Here is a 17,135-nt window from a genome sequence, read left to right as displayed (position 1 = left end):
AGGTAGCTAGGTTTTCTTTGTGCAATGTTATGTGCAAAATAGAGAGAGAATTTGTATTAGTGCATGTATGTGCAATGCATGTGCAAGACTGCACCGCTGCAATGTACAACAAAAACTCGCCCAAAAGTAAATCTATATGCTAATGAATGTAGATTTGTCCATCTGTTGCATTTATTATTACTACCTTCTGTATGGGGAAGGCGTGTTTTGAGATGTAACCTATAAGAGTGTGTGGGTGGCGCGTGGGAGGGAGAAATGAGGAGGGATGAATTACATGAGAGATCTCATGCCTTATCATACCTCGTCACTATCGACACAAATAATCATGTATGTTTTAAGAAGCGCAAATGTTAGTTAGCAATCATAAAAATACAATACCTTGTAGAAGCTCCAAGTCCGCCAATAAATTTTCCGGCAATAAATTGCGCCTCCTTAAATCTTTGAAATGCGCTTCAGTTAAAACTTTCTATGTAGAACAATGATACCGGTGCTGCGCAGCTCCGCACTGCGCAGCTCCGCGGGAGCGATACGATAATAGATGGACTTTGGTGACTAATTAAACGAAGCCTCGAGGCAAAGAATTTTCCTCGAAGATTTTTTGTAATTCGAGTTATTCGAATAATCGTTAGAGTTGCATTTTTCTGTCACATTTTGCCAGTCTTCATTTCTGGTTTTGGCCACTTTTACGGAGTTTCCTTATATACAAACAAATTCCTTCACATCCTTTGCAGTAGCAGTTCTTCAGCTTGGGAGAAAATGAGTGCCCTCTTTTTCTGTCATTTTTAAAAGTCAATCGATTGTAGCCTAGTTTTTTCAAGCATCATTCAGATACCTCTAATAATCTAATCCTTAAACACATTTGATGAACCAATGAGTTTAGCCAGCATTAGCTGTGGCTTCTGATCTTGAAAATGGTGAAATTATCTTGTTGTCTATTAACTAGGTTCGAGGCACCAAAACCGGAACAAGGTGTTTCTGCACCTCAGAGTGGACACTTTCCAGTGTTCTATTGACTGCAAGACCAGGACCATGAGCAGGACCCTTTTTCGAGCCCCCTGAGCCAAGCTGGAAGCAACGAGCCAAGAAGTTGGCAGTAACACTCTCCCCAGACTTCCCGTCTTGTTCTCATGGGAATGTAGCTGAGATAACCAGTCGATTAATCTAATCATTACAGGCCTTCAGCCACACCACCCTGCAGTCACCACCCAACGGTCACCACCCAGAGTCACTCTGCCGTTGGCTGCTTCATGTTCAGCAGCTCCGAATATCCAACTTCACAGATGATTACTGGATTATGTGAAGTATCAAAGGGGTTGTTACAATGACAGGCTGGCACTTAATCAAAAGGGAACATGGATGGTGTGTGTGGGTGTGTGAGTGTGTTACAATGGACTGTTCCAAATCCGAAAATCAGGTCAGAATCAGTCCAGGACATTCCAATCACTCAGACCCCACACACTGACCACACACATGCATAAACACCCCCCCCCCCCCAAATGCTCCCTTGGTCTTTTCAACACACACACACACACACACACACACACACACACACACACACACACACAGAGTAATATGATGGGCATACTGAAGGCAGCACTGACACACAGGTGGAGGGCAGGTCACCAAACTGTACACTGCTGCAGCACTAATGCCCCTCCAAGACTTTATGTAATATCTCAGTGTACACACACAATACCTCTTCCCTCAAACTGCCCCTCTCTCCAGCCTCCATTCACCCTGCTAATTGCAGTTTCCACAGGGGACCAAGCAGGGAGCTGGGTGCTTTGTTTATTTTTAGGTGAACATAGATTAGAGAGAGTGAGTATGTGTATGTGTGTGTGTGTGTGTGTGTGTGTGTGTGTGTGTGTGTGTGAGAGAGAGAGAGAGAGACACCCCCCCACACACACACGCGCGCACACACACACACATACACACATTACTTCAGTTAGCATTACATTAGGTCAAAGTTCACTGCAGACCACGACTGCAGGTTCTATGAGAAGCAAAGCTACCTGACTGGTATCTGACATTTACTGACTATTGTAGACTTTCCTGATTTTCATGAAACAATGATAAAGATGATATTGTTCTCCATCTGTAGACTTTTGCTCTTAGGAGAACATTCATTAGTTAACAGAGTTGGGAGAGACCAAACCACGTTCTTCTAGCACATCTCTACATATCAACATCAACATTGTTTTTTTAATCAGTTTTATATGTTTAGATACTCAACAGTCAAGTTGTTCTTGGGAAGATGAAAAAACTTTAATTAGTTCAATACTGACTAAAACATTGGCAGTGTTGTATATGCATGCACACAAATCAAGGATGAAGAAAATTTTCACTATTTTCACCTATGTTTCCTGTGTGGTTATGTTATCCAGAAATGTTCATTTTCACTGCAATTGATTTTCTACACTGAAGCAATTCTTAAATAATTCCAGATCAGATTGCAACACACATGATCTCGGAGTGCTTGTACCAACTGAAAGCAGATTTCCTAGCTACTTTACATTTGTTTAAAGTCAACAATTTAGCAGATTTTAGGTACAAAAATATGACAGCATCAGCACATTAGAATCCAGACATGTTTAAATAATGAATAAAACCCATAACTGTGGCTGCACAAGAAAAGGTTCTGATGACTGGTACAAAATTAAAGATACAAAAGACAAAAGTCTTAAGAAACAAGTGGAAAAGAATTTTTTTTTTTAAACTAGCTCAAAGAACCATGAAACATCACTATTCTGACAGAACTGCAAAGAACGAAACAAAGAGCAAAAATACACGTAACACACTGATCCTCTCATCCAGAGTGATGAATCTTCATTCAATACCAATCTTGTCCTGTTAGAACCACTCAGAGCTAAGAGTCTTGCTAAGGGATTAAATGTTTGAAGAGCATGAAAGAGACATCAGGAGAAGGGTCTGCAGAAGTGTCTCAAGCCAGCAGACTACTGTCTGTGTAAAGAGGAAGAGGATGAACACTACCAGAACCCCCCCAAAAAATAACATCAGAACCAGCAGGTTGTTCTCTTCACAGGTGATAATTGGTTCTGACTAAGCACACATGAGAGATATGACAGGGAAGCACTAAGATTTTTAATTTTAAAATTTAAGACCAACTTCACACCATTCCAGGCATATGAAGTAAATAATCAAGATTAAAATAGATCCTTAAGGCCAACATTTTATTCCCTGTACCACAACAACATTGCTCAGCATCAAGACAACAAGTTCAGCTTTACAAAAAAAAATTATATCTTGGAAGGTAGTAGCCTAGTGGGTAACACACTCTCCTATGAACCAGAAGACCCAGGTTCAAACCCCACTTACTACCATAGTGTCCCTTAGCAAGACACTTAACCCAGAGCTGCTCCAGGGACTGTCCCTGTAACTACTGACTGTAAGTCGATCTGGATAAAGCCATCTGATAAATGCCGTAAAATAACCCTGATATGGGTTAAAAATCAAAACAATACAGTTCTATCACAGTTCTAACACTGTTCTATCCTCTTTCTCCTCACAATTGATTCCTGAAGTGAAACTTCAAAAATATGATACATTAATTTCCACATCTGCCCTGCCAGGTGACATCACGGTTGCAAACCACATTTTGCAAAATGCAGCACAATGGCTCCCTCATCAAGCACTGATATAATAATTGGCACAAAATTTGTTATTCTCAAATTAGGGGTCAGTTAATATGCAGTTCTGTTGTGGCGCCATATCATATAAATAAGGAATGGTGGCAAATACTTCATGAATACATTTTAAAACCTGTGTGTTTTACATTTACAGCATTTATCAGACGCCCTTATCCAGAGCGACTTACAACCTGTAGTTACAGGGACAGACTCCCCCTGGAGCAACTCAGGGTTAAGTGTCTTGCTCAAGGACACGATGGTAAGTAGGATTTGAACCCGGGTCTTCTGGTTCTTAGGCGAGTGCGTTACCCGCTAGGCTACCACCCTACTACTACAAGTTCTTTTAGTTAATTTATGAATACAAAATGTAAAACTTTTTTCAGTTTTTACCCTGTATGAGATTAGAGACAGCGTGGTGACCATAACACTACTGGCAACATAATATATCATAATCTGGGAAAACCAATCAAATAATAATAAAGATTTTCATGTGTTTCTACTGCAATAGACAATGAAAGGCTCAGTTATTCTAGCATTTTTCATGCCGAAGAAGTACCACAATATATTGTGCATTGATCTTGCAGACACATTTGTGATGTATGCCCGGATCTTTATAACTTCCAATAGAAAGTTATGGTTTTCATTACAATTCAATTTAATTTCAAATTAGAATGGATAAATGTTTGAACATTTTGCAAGTATGCACGCTGAAATGATAAATTATTCCACAAAAACATGACTTGAGAATCCTTAATTCAGGGTCCAACCCAAGAGGATAGGCTGTGTGTGCAGCTGCCTAAAAGGGAGTCAGCAGACAGTATCAGTCATTAGATTTAAAAATTGGGCTCAAAAGAAAGCAACCCAGAAACTATGGTGGTTGCCAGTATTATATATCTACTGATGGACCCGCATGTATATGTGTTTCTTTACCTACAGTAGAAGATTCTGGGAAAAATGTTGCAGTTATTGCACAAGCCACTGCACAAAGCAAAGGTTCTTCTACTTTCACCATACATTCTTGGTAATCTATTTAACAAGGGGGAAATTTCCAAGTAAATTTTCTCTCATTTCTTTAACCGGATTCACTTTGTGGCCTTCTGTGAAAATCTAAGTTTTGAAGCTCATATTTAGATTGAAATTTGGAAAGTTCTAAAGGTTTCTGAAACATTTCAGTATAAACAGTATCATCTCAGGCCCAGCACTAAGCAGAGACTGTTGCCGTTACACCTAGTTACTCAGTATTCAGACCAGAACAGCCAAAAGAAGAAAAGAAAAAAAAAATCAAACATCATTCTGCTCTTTCCTGTGCATGGTCAATAACAAGATTAGACAATCTGATCCAAACATAACTGTAACAGCTGTAATTTCTTTAAAAAATATCAATGATAGCAGCACTTTTTAATGCACATTACAAACAGAGGAGGAGAACAGCCATTGTGCTGCGAAGACCTCTGAAGAAGGTTATACATCACCAGGTTCTCTGTCAATTGCAGAGTCTGGTGTGACTGTGTGTGTGTGTGAGATATATACTCCAAAGCTGGGTGGATCTCTAGCTATTCAAAAAAGAACAGTGTCCCTCACCTCATCTACAACACAGCTGCAACGTAACACACTGACTGGTCGAATTTCAGTTTACACGTACACACGTGTGTGTACACACACACACACACACACACACACACACACACACAAATACAGAGGGGGTGCAGCCCAGGCACGGGTAGCGGATACATTACAGACTGCAACTGAAATGTGTGGACTCAGCTCGTCACTAAAAATACACGCAGCACTGTTAGTAAACAGCGGGTCAGAGGTCAGCCCAAGATCGGACAGTTGCGCAACTTGAGTCACCCTCCTCCTCCACACATCGCTCCTCGCGAGTTGTAATTTATAACCCGCTGGCCACAAGAACCAGCGACCGGACCTGCGTGAGATCACGAACCAGACACATGAGAATCAAACACCGCCCAGACCTGACCCTCACACTCATACTGCACCCTTCCCACCACATGTATACACTTTTCCGATCGGATTCCATTCCGCGAAGACTGTCCGAGCGCCGTTCCGCACACACGCGCCAAGGGAGGTGGCTCGGCCGCGGTGGCTAGCGTGGCTAACAGCGTTAGCTCTCATTCCCCCGCCTACCGGGAGTCCCAAAGCCGCGGTCACACGGCGCAAAAAGTTCCGCGGCCGCGCGGCAATACGGCAAACACTCTAAAAGTCCGACGCACACAACTCACCTGCGGGACACGGTGCTGTTAGAAACCAGAGAAGACGAGCGCGGTGCGTTAACGGGCACAGCTCCCCGCGGTGCACCAGCGCAGTCCGCCGCTCCTCGCTCTGCTCAGCTGACTGATTCAGACTCCTCCGCGCCGCCCCTTCACATGGCAGACGCCTCCCAGCGTCCGCTGTCCGGTAAGTGCGTGGGTCAACGCACTCCACCAGCAACACACTCCATCTTCAACTACTTCCCCCCAACACGCTACTCAATCTACTACTGACCAACAACACACTACTGGCCCACAATAAGCTACCCCATCTACTACTGACCCACAACACACTACTCCACGCACTACTCACCCACAACACACTACTGACCCACAACAAGCGACTCCATCTACTACTGACCAACAACACGCTACTCCACCCACTACTGACCCATAACACACTACTGACCCACAATAAGCTATTCCATCTACTACTGACCCACAACACACTACTCACCCACAACACACTACTGACCCACAACAAGCGACTCCATCTACTACTGACCCACAACACACTACTGACCCACAACAAACTACCCCACCCACTACTGACCCATAACACACTACTGACCCACAATTAGCTATTCCATCTACTACTGACCCACAACACGCTACTCCACCCACTACTGACCCACAACACTCTACTGACCCACAACAAACTACCCCACCCACTACTGACCCACAACACACTACTGACCCATAATAAGCTATTCCATCTACTACTGACCCACAACACACTACTCCACGCACTACTCACCCACAACACACTACTGACCCACAACAAGCGACTCCACCCACTACTGACCCACAACACACTACTGACCCACAATAAGCTACTCCATCTACTACTGACCAACACACTACTGACCCACAATAAGCTACTCCATCTACTACTGACCCACAACACACTACTCCACACACTACTGACCCACAAAACAATACTCCACACACTACTGACCCACAAAACAATACTGACCCACAATAAGCTACTCCATCTACCACTGACCCACAACACACTACTCCACACACTACTGACCCACAAAACAATACTGACCCACAATAAGTTACTCCATCTACCACTGACCCACAACACACTAATCCACCCACTACTGACCCACAACACACTACTCCACCCACTACTGACCCACAACACGCTACTCCACCCACTACTCACCCACAACACGCTACTCCATCCACTACTCACCCACAACACACTACTCCACCCACTACTGTCCCACAACACACTACTCCACCCACTACTCACCCACAACAAGCTACTCCATCTACCACTGACCAACAACACACTCCTCCACCCACTACTGACCTACAACACACTACTGACCCAGAATAAGCTACTCCATCTACTACTGACCCACAACACGCTACTCCACCCACTACTTACCCACAACACACTACTCCACCCACTACTGAACCACAACACCCTAATCCACCTACTACTGACACATAACACACTCCAACCACTAATGACCCACAGCAAACTCCTCGTCATTGGCGCCTTGGTGGTTTAGGATTCAAAGCGGCAACCTTTTGATTACGGGTCCGTTTCCTTACTCACTAGGCCACCACTGCCCCACAGTACACTCCAGCTCCAACTTATGACCAACAACACACCCCTCCACCCTCTACTGACCCACAACATAATTAAATTACTTTCCCAGAGCACACTCCTCTACCCTCTACAGTCCAACAACACACTCCTCCACCCACTACAGACAAAGAAAACACTCTTCTACTTATTATTGACCGTTGTTGTCCTCCACCCACTACTGAAATTCTACCACCAACTACATCTTACTTAAGCTCATTTGGATGAATGATCGCCACATGTTTGCAACTTTCTTTGTTTTTCACAAACATGCCATTTATGCTCTCAACTTCATACAGACATGGATTTAGATTGTACTATATCATAATAATAGTGATATTGATCACTATTATACCAGTGTATTAAAGCATTTGTGCTCATGTGGTAACAACCTATCAGTTTAAAATATTATATTTAAGTTTTGTATGAAAATATTATAATACAATAGTAAACTAGTTATCCACTTTAACTTAATACAGCAGACTGATTGAGGTTGTCAGCATTTACATTTACAGCATTTATCAGACGCCCTTATCCAGAGCGACTTACAATCAGTAGTTACAGGGACAGTCTCCCTGGAGCAATTTAGGGTTAAGTGTCTTGCTCAGGGACACAATGGTAGTAAGTGGGATTCGAACCCGGGTCTCCTGGTTCATAGGCAAGTGTGTTACCCACTAGGCTACTACCACCCAGCATTTAAACTCATTAGTACCTAAAATATTATAAATCTCAGAGATTCCTAGTTTCACAGTTCACAATTCAGTGAACATTACAGCTAATACTTACATTACATTGCACTTAGCTGATGTTCTTTTTTGCTGTCTTTGCTGGACTGGAGCTAGTGCCTCAGTAAAAAAACTGTCCCCTGCCCAATCAGGCTCTTAAAACTGTCTGTTTCTTGAACCTGCAAGACATTTTGATCAACAATCAGGTTCAAATTCCTTGATTTCATGGCAGACATGTTTACCTTTTTCACTTTAGTGGCTGTGTTTGTGTTTTTTCTTTAAGAACAACATATACACACATACACCTAACATGAACACGTTTAACAGACAGTCTCACAGTGCAGTGTTAAATGTACATTCCACGGGTTGTTTATGTCTACATATGTGCTGTATTGTCTGTAGACCATTATGACACATGTAAGCAGCTGCTGGTAACCTACTGCATCCCTGCTGCTGGAAACCTCAGGAAACCTCTGAAACTGAAGAACCCAGTAAGAACTCTGAAGACTGTACAGGCATTAACTATTAAATTGATTTCAGGTCTCTTGGACACATGGCGTGAGCTGTGAGGGGTGTGTGGGGTTTGTGTGCAAAAAGTTATTTCTTTCATTTTAATTTATGTACATATTAGGAATATGTTGCATGTGTGTTATTTTGTGAATATTTTTTTTATGTTCTTTTAAAACTGTATATTGTAGAGAGAGGTGCAGAAAGACGCGATGTGTGACGTGATGTTCTGACGCGACTTTGCTTTTTGTACAGGAATGCAGTATTGTAAATTGTGAATGCTTTGTTAATGTTCAGTTCTCTTGGACACATGGCGTGAGTTATGAGAGAGAGAGGTGCAGAAAGACGCGATGTGTGACCCAATGTTCTGACACGACCTTGCTTTTGTACAGAATACACTTTGCACAGAAAATCTCTTGGGTGTCAGCTCATCATTTGTGGTTCAAGAAACAGAATCAAAAAGTTACACAATGCAAAAGAAGAACCGCTACACTATGATGACTTTCACCTTGATATTTTAGCGCGGATGTATACCTAGCCGAATTGCACTGTAGGGGGCGAGAACGAGTCTTCGAACTGTGAAATTACCACATCAAATGTGACGATGCAGCTATTTAACTGAATAAACAGTTGGTAAACACAAGTACATCTTATTGAAGATAATTTATTTTCATCACCAATTTTCATAGTAGAACAGCTTTCTCAAGCAGTTTGTGATGCATTTTGGAAACAGGAGATGAGCCCCTGGTCTAATGCGCCACCTGGTTTGAGAAACCCGTTCTCAAAGACCCGTTCTCAAAGACTTAGTCATTATTTGGGTAGCACACATATTCTGAATGCCTTCGGCAGTATTCAAATGAGCCATTTTAATCTAGATTGATCTAGATTAATGTAGAGTAATGTAGACTAATCTCGAATTTTTGCTTACTCTAGAATAATTTTGCTTACTGTAGATAAATCTAGATTAATTTTGCTTAGTCTATATTAATCTAGATTAATTCCAAGATTACAGTGAGATTAATCTAGATTACGAAAATTAATCTATGCCCACCTCTAGAAAAAACACATAGGCCTAGAAGTGTCACCATGAGACAATGGCAAACCTTATTTTATTTATATCCCATTCATGTCCAATCTGTGAATGCATTCATCCAATATTAAGTTTCTTTTCCTTTACATGACATGAGCTCCAGCTACTAATTTTGATGTTGAGTATGCTTCAGTTTGTACTGTTTCACTTCAACGTCAGCAATCGTGTCCTATATGGGTGCAAACTTCACAGATTGCAAGTTGAAGTATGTCAGTTATGAAAAAGTCAGTTTTGTGAGAGCCAATAATGCCATTAAACTTAAAAGAGGTCCAAAGAGTTGTTGTAGATGACAATGGCATTTTAAAAACATGCCCTGCCCTAGACAGGATTAAACTAATCATGCTGTCTCAATAAAACAGCTGTATATGGTTCCTTTGGCGAAGAGCAATGAAGGGGTAAGAAAATTAAAACATCAGTATTTATTCTTCTTTTGTTGACTGTAAACTATAGACACAATTTTTAGTGTGTAGGACTAGCGTAGACAAGACGTCCTCAGGATTTACATAAGTAATGAATAAATAAAATAAATAACCCCTTGGTAGTTATCTGTATCTTGAAGAAGATCAGCTAAATACTCTTTTTGTTGGGGTGTAAATATTTCACAATCTTTATTGATGTTTTTAGAAACTGGCTGATTTAAACCCATATCCGTCAACCCATTAAATACACAACCATGACCTACTCATGCAGATTCTAATGAGTTATCTACTAGTGAATGTGACGTTAGTGAGCACTTTCTGCACACTACACCTGATTTTACATACTACTTCAGACTACAATGCATTTTCTTCATTCAAACTTAATTTAACCTGGATTTTAAGTCGTTGTGGTATGAATGTCATAGGGCCAAAACAGAAGTGCCAGGGAGACAAGGACATGTGCTGCAACCATCACACCCAGTGTTGAGGGTCTCAAAAAGGTCCACTGGTATGGCAGCTAGATATCAGATGATTTTAGAGAGGTTTTGTCAGAGATTTTGTGTGATAGGACACCCACAATACACCGTTTCCATTCGTTCTTTTTTCTCCACTCCAGTCTAAGGTAATGAGTTTGGAATGTCCCTACATGTGGAGTTAAATAAAACAAGCAGCTCTTCAGAAGAGGCGTGAAATTTAAGGACAGGGATTGACCATTTTGACGCACAGCACACAACATATGATGCATGCATGAAATGTTCCTTCAGCATCTCACCCATCCCATCTTGTGAAGGAACAATGGCCCACCATAAGCACCTAGAGTTGATTTGCCTTCACTCCAGTTCATCCCAAACTATGTCAACTGGATTTAGGTCAGGTGATTGTGGAGGTCATCTGATGCAGCCAGGTCATCTGATGCAGCAGTTGCACTTTTAAGAATCTAAAATGTAAAACATATTCTGGTTTAACACTTTTATACACAATTTCATATGTGTTTCTTCGCAGTTTGGAGGTCATGAGTATTTACAACATAGAAAATAAGAATATGAAACTTCTGACTGGTACTGTAGATCTCTTCAAGTGTTGCTGTTTCTGACCTCTAAGACATGCCAACGATAATCCATCTAACTTGTTCAGTGTGCAACAGTCACACCTTTGATCAAGCCAAACTGTTCAGCCCCAAACCAAAACATATTTCCAGGATTACAATTCCTGTTTATAATAAATCATTCAGAAGACCCTCCCTGTTTTTTCCTCAGTTACATAAAGGGTCACATAATCAGATGGCAGTGACTTCTCTGCTGTTTCTTAAATTTTTTAGCTATATTCTCTAGAAAATAAATGTGGTGGTAATATTTACTTAATGGGCAGAAATTACTGGTTTCACTTTGTTACTGTTTAAGGTAACATTTCATGAAGCAAAATCTGAATCCAAGCAGCAGAAAATCTTTAGTTTCTTTTTATGATTTATTTTAGCATGAGTAAAAGCCCCACACTGCTGATGCCCAGGCACATTAACATTGTCATTTACAAAAAATAAAACATAAGACCAGTCTTTTTGCTGATTTTGCACTTGCATTAAATAAGACACCTTTTGTGAAAAATTGTGATACACAGTGATTGTGATACATAGCGCACACAACAAAATATGTCCTCCAATTTTAAGCCACCACCCTTGGTGAGCAGTGGGCTGCCATGAAAGGATGATACTCAGTGGCACCTTGGTGTATGTGGATTCAAACCGGCAACCTTCTGATTGCCCCACTAGACAATGTGGAAATGGCCTTCAGCTGCTGCAGAACTGTCGTGTTTTCAGCTTTCTGAGGGCCAAATGCAAAAAAAAAAAAAAAAACTAAAGCATTTTAATCTTTCATTGGCAAGCATTTTCCTGTATTCGCACATTTTCCCTAGCAATGTTAATATTAATTCTGAAGGAATGATACTCCACATGTGTTCATTCTTAGTTTTCATGCCTTCAGTGAGAATCTACCAATGTAAATGGTCATGAAAATAAAGAAAACACATGAATGAGAAGGTGTGTCCAAACTTATATATATTAGTGGTGGGCCATTATCGGCGTTAACGTGCTGCATTAACGTGAGACTCTTATCGGGCGATAAAAAAAATATCGCCGTTAATCTATTCACAAAGTTGGGTTGGGAGCTGGGACTTTTATTTTGTTTTTGAGACCCGGTTCAGGTCTCCTGGACACATGGCGTGAGTTATGAGGGGTGCGTGGGGTTTCGTTTTAATTTATGTACATATTAGGAATATTTAGCATGTGTGTTATTTATGTTCTTTTAATACTGTATATTGTAGAGAGAGGTGCAGAAAGACGCGATGTGTGACGCGATGTTCTGACGCGACCTTGCTTTTTGTACAGGAATGCAGTATTGTAAATTGTGAATGCTTTATGTTAATGTTCAGTTATCTTGGACACATGGCGTGAGTTGTGAGAGAGGTGCAGAAAGACGCGATGTGTGACGCGATGTTCTGACGCGACCTTGCTTTTTGTACAGAATACACTTTGCACAGAAAATCTCTTGGGTGTCAGCTCATCATTTATGGTTCAAGAAACGAAATCAAAAAGTTACACAACGCAGAAGAAGAACCTCTACACTATGATGACTTTCACCTTGATATTTTAGCGCGGATTGCACCTAGCCGAATTGCACTGTAGGGGGCGAGAACGAGTCTTCGAACTGTGAAATTACCACATCAAATGTGACGTGGTAACATGGATGCAGCTATTTAACTGAATAAACAGTTGGTAAACACAAGTACATCTTATTGAAGATAATTTATTTTCATCACCAATTTTCATAGTAGAACAGCTTTCTCAAGCAGTTTGTGATACATTTTGGAAACAGGAGATGAGCCCCTGGTCTAATGCGCCACTTGGCTTGAGAAACCCATTCTCAAAGACTTACTTTTAGTCATTATTTGGGTAGCACACATATTCTGAATGCCTTCAGTAGAATTCAAATGAGCCATTTTAATATAGATTACTCTAGATTAATCTAGATTAAGAAAATTAATCTATGCCCACCTCTTATATATAGGTGGGAATAATAGAACAGGTGGGAATAATAGAAAAGCAGAATTTACCAGTAGTGAGTGTGACACTGTTATGATGGTGATTCTGTCATGTCTTTGAGCACCTATAACAGCCAGACTTACAAATATCAGTTCAAATGGCAGTGTGCACATTATATTCTATATATATGTGTGTGTGTGTGTGTGTGTGTGAGACATTCTTCAAAATGACTCCCTTTTAAGCTGCATACACGTCTCTGTCACATTAGTATTAAGTGTAAAGTTAGTCTAAATTAATATTTACATTAGCAGCAATTATAGTGCTTCTAACAACAACTGTGAAAACACTAAAGGTTTTAAAGCTGTACCTCTTTCTTGAATCTGCAGTACGTTTTTATTTTTATTATTTTTGAGTGCATTGCTTGTTTATATATATGTGTGTGTGTGTGTGTGTGTGTGTGTGTGTGTGTGTGTGCAATTATATATATATATCTGGATAAGGGCGTCTGATAAATACTGTAAATGTAAATACTGTAAATGTAAATGTAAAGTAGATTTTACTCTGAGGGCCTAATGGCAGTAATGCTGTTTTAGAGTTTATAGGTAAAAACAAATGGACACTTCTGTCATGTATTTAAAAAGTAATTCTGTATTTAAAAAGTAATGTATCCAGTGTTTTACCATGATACAGGACAGTGACCTTTGTCCCTGGTGATCCTGATGTGATTTGACCCCACCCTCAGACTGTGTGAATGAATGAGATCCTGTCACCGCTCCATTCAGGATTTGCGTAGGTGAAAGGCAAAACCAGCAACAACTGGTGTTGATAACAGGAATCCTGTTTCCTGTTTGGTAGAGGTTTCTGTCGGCTGTCGGCAGTAGGAAGCACAGGACTGTGGGAGCGCTGAGACCAAAACTTCCTGCTTTTGTTCGGCACAGGAACCTGAGATGGAGGAGAGGAGGAGACATCTTCTGAGAAAGCACACACACTGATAAAACACCAAGACAACATCAAAAATAGCACAGCAATAAAGCCAGCACATATCTGAGAAGTCAACAAAAAAACAAGAATCAGCAGGGAAGTCAACCTTACAAATCAGAAATAAGTCAATATAAAGAAGACATTGACCAACAATATCAACTTTCTGCTGATATAATTCTTCATATAGACAACAATGTCGACATCACTTTTTTACTGAATAAAACAGAAAAGGAGCAATTCTAAACTGCCAGAACATGAATACAGCCACAATCTCACTGTCATATCACTCTAATAAAATATATCTAAAAAAAAACAAGCAATGCACTCAAAAATAATAAAAACAAAAACGTACAGTACATCCAAATCAAACTGGTTTCATCACACATGAACAAATATTAAATTCTACCACCACATGGCAAGAGCCAGGTCAAGGCAGGCCTTAGACAATCGACCCCAGTATGAACCCTTATCACATCAATATTTCAGATCTGGTCAGGTTCAACTTCACTTAACTCCATGCAAAACCTTAAAGCGCTATCTCCATTGCTGTATTTATATGCCATTATCCACCATTAGAGTTCAAATTGAAATGCCTTGTGAAGGAACAGGTGGGAATAATAGAAAAGCAGAGTTTACCAGTAGTGAGTGTGTCACTGTTATGATGGTGATTCTGTCATGTCTTTGAGCACCTATAACAGCCAGACTTACAAATATCAGTTCAAATGGCAGTGTGCACATTATATTCTTCCATTTTGGTAGTCAGTCATTTTTAACATTAAATGAAACAAACCACTGCTGGCCACACTAAAGACATTCTACTATTCCATCTCTCCTATAGTAATCATAGTAACCTTTGACCTTATTGATACTTACCATAAGCTTGCTACCAACTGCATGCACTCTCAACGTTCCACACTGCTTCACAAAAAACTATTCATAAATAAATTGAATAAAAGCATGAAAGTTATATTCATACATCAAATGTCTCTCCTGAGTGTTCATAGCATTATTAGTGTATCACAAGCTATTGGCGGGAGAATTCTACAGTAAGCAGGACACAGCAGTTTTGTAGTTTTTGTTTTCTGAAGGCAGAGGAGGAAGCAATGTTTATGCTGTGGCATCTGCTTCTTATCACAGATTTGTTGGATGAGTTTCTTTATTGTGGGGAACACAGGTGACAGTTTGCGTCTTGCTGCCAGTCCCAACCCTGGATAAATGAGGAGGGTTACCAGGTGAATTAGGGGAAGGTTTCAAATTGTTCTACCATGGGGTGAATGGCAGCCATGAGAGGTGTACAATGTCATTGTACAGTAGTTTGCTCAGTGTGCTCCTCAGTGGCACTTTGGCAAGTTGGGATTCGAACCAGCAACCTTTTGATTATGAATCTATTTCCTTACCCACTAGAACAGCCACTGCACTCTGTCAGACAGATTGACGAGGGTAACGTTAGAAATTGAAGGGTGGTTACTTATTACTGCATATGCCCCACAGATGTGGTGTGAGATGGGTGAGAAAGATGAGTGCGATGGATAAAGTAGTGCAAGGCAGAGTAACTACAGTGGCTTGAAATTGATCAACATCATAAATGAAGTTATGAGAAAGAGTGGTAGTAGCAAGGTTAAGAAGAGAGGTGATGGTGGTATCATGTATGGTGTCATGGCAGAAAATCACTGCAGATAAAGTACAAAGAAGGTCAGAAGGAGCGCATTGTATCTTTCTGAACTTGGAGAAGGCATTCGACAGGGTGCATATAGAGTGTGGTTTTGTATGAGTCAGTGGCAGAGAAGTATGTGAAAGTGGTGCAGGGCATATATGAGGACAGTGTGACAGAAGTGGCGAGGTATGCAGTAGGAGTGACAGGTGTGTTCAAGGTGGAGATGGGTTTATACCAAGGATCAGACCTGAGCCCTTTCTTGGTTACTATGGTGATGGACAGGTTGACAGATGGTATCAGACAGGAGTCCTCATGGACTTTGATATTTGCTGATGACATTGTACTCTGCAGCGAGAGAGTGCAGGCAGGGTGGAATAAATAGAGAAGGATGGCAGGAGTGATTAGTGACAGGCAGTTTCAGCAAGAGTGAAAGAGAAGATTTAGAAGACAGTACTGAAATCAGTGATGATATATGGGATGGAGATGGTGGTGAAAGGAGAAGGATGCTGAGGATGGAGCTACCAGGCTGGAGGAAAAGAGGAAGGACTAGTTGAAGGTTTATGGATATTGTGAAAGAGGACATGCAGGCAGTCGGTGAGGAAGAGATAGGGGGGGGGCAGAGGGGAAATGGAGATGGTTGATCTGATGTGGCGACACCTAACAGCAGCAGGCGGAACTAGAAAATTAAGAATCTGAACCTGAAAACAAAAAAAACAAGAATCATATCTACCTTCTGGAACCAATGTTCAAAATGTTCAAACCTGGGTATACGTTCTATGAGAAACACACTGTCGCTATGCCCAAAACAACCCTTCTAAAAATGTTGAATGAGTTGCGTACAGGTTTATCAGGCATTACATTCATTTTCATTTTTCAGGAGAGTTTATTTGATGTTACTGTGACTCTTTCCACACTGACCAATAATCTGCTAATTCATCCTCATAGAGCAGTACTGCTTCCTGAGTGCCATCTAATGGCAGATGACAGCAGTGCAAAAAGAATTACAGAGCTGAACGTGGAACATACAAATCCATAAGCTTGCACATAAAAATACAGTTTGATTTTATTTAATACATTTATAAAAGTAACACGAAGGAGAAAATGATGACTGCATTATGCCACTGACAGCAGACCCCAGACAGGACCTCTCCATAGAGATTCACTTTTCATGGCATGGGAAGAGGAGGAGATTCAATTTCTTATGG

At 40.8% G+C, this 17,135-nt stretch overlaps 1 protein-coding gene across 1 annotated transcript in view; it reads right to left on the bottom strand.

Moving 5' to 3' along the window:
• Positions 1-6,039, bottom strand: part of grb10a (growth factor receptor-bound protein 10a) — a 40,832-nt gene extending 34,793 nt beyond the window's left edge. Inside the window, exon 1 of the mRNA XM_028963241.1 lies at positions 5,888-6,039. The gene's annotated coding sequence lies outside the window, so the exon portion shown is untranslated. The remainder of the gene's footprint in view (positions 1-5,887) is intronic.
• Positions 6,040-17,135: the final 11,096 nt, after the last annotated feature.

The sequence above is a fragment of the Denticeps clupeoides genome, chromosome 20 (assembly GCF_900700375.1).
Source record: "Denticeps clupeoides chromosome 20, fDenClu1.1, whole genome shotgun sequence".
NCBI classification, from domain to species: domain Eukaryota; kingdom Metazoa; phylum Chordata; class Actinopteri; order Clupeiformes; family Denticipitidae; genus Denticeps; species Denticeps clupeoides.
This window is presented reverse-complemented; position numbering and strand designations above follow the sequence as displayed.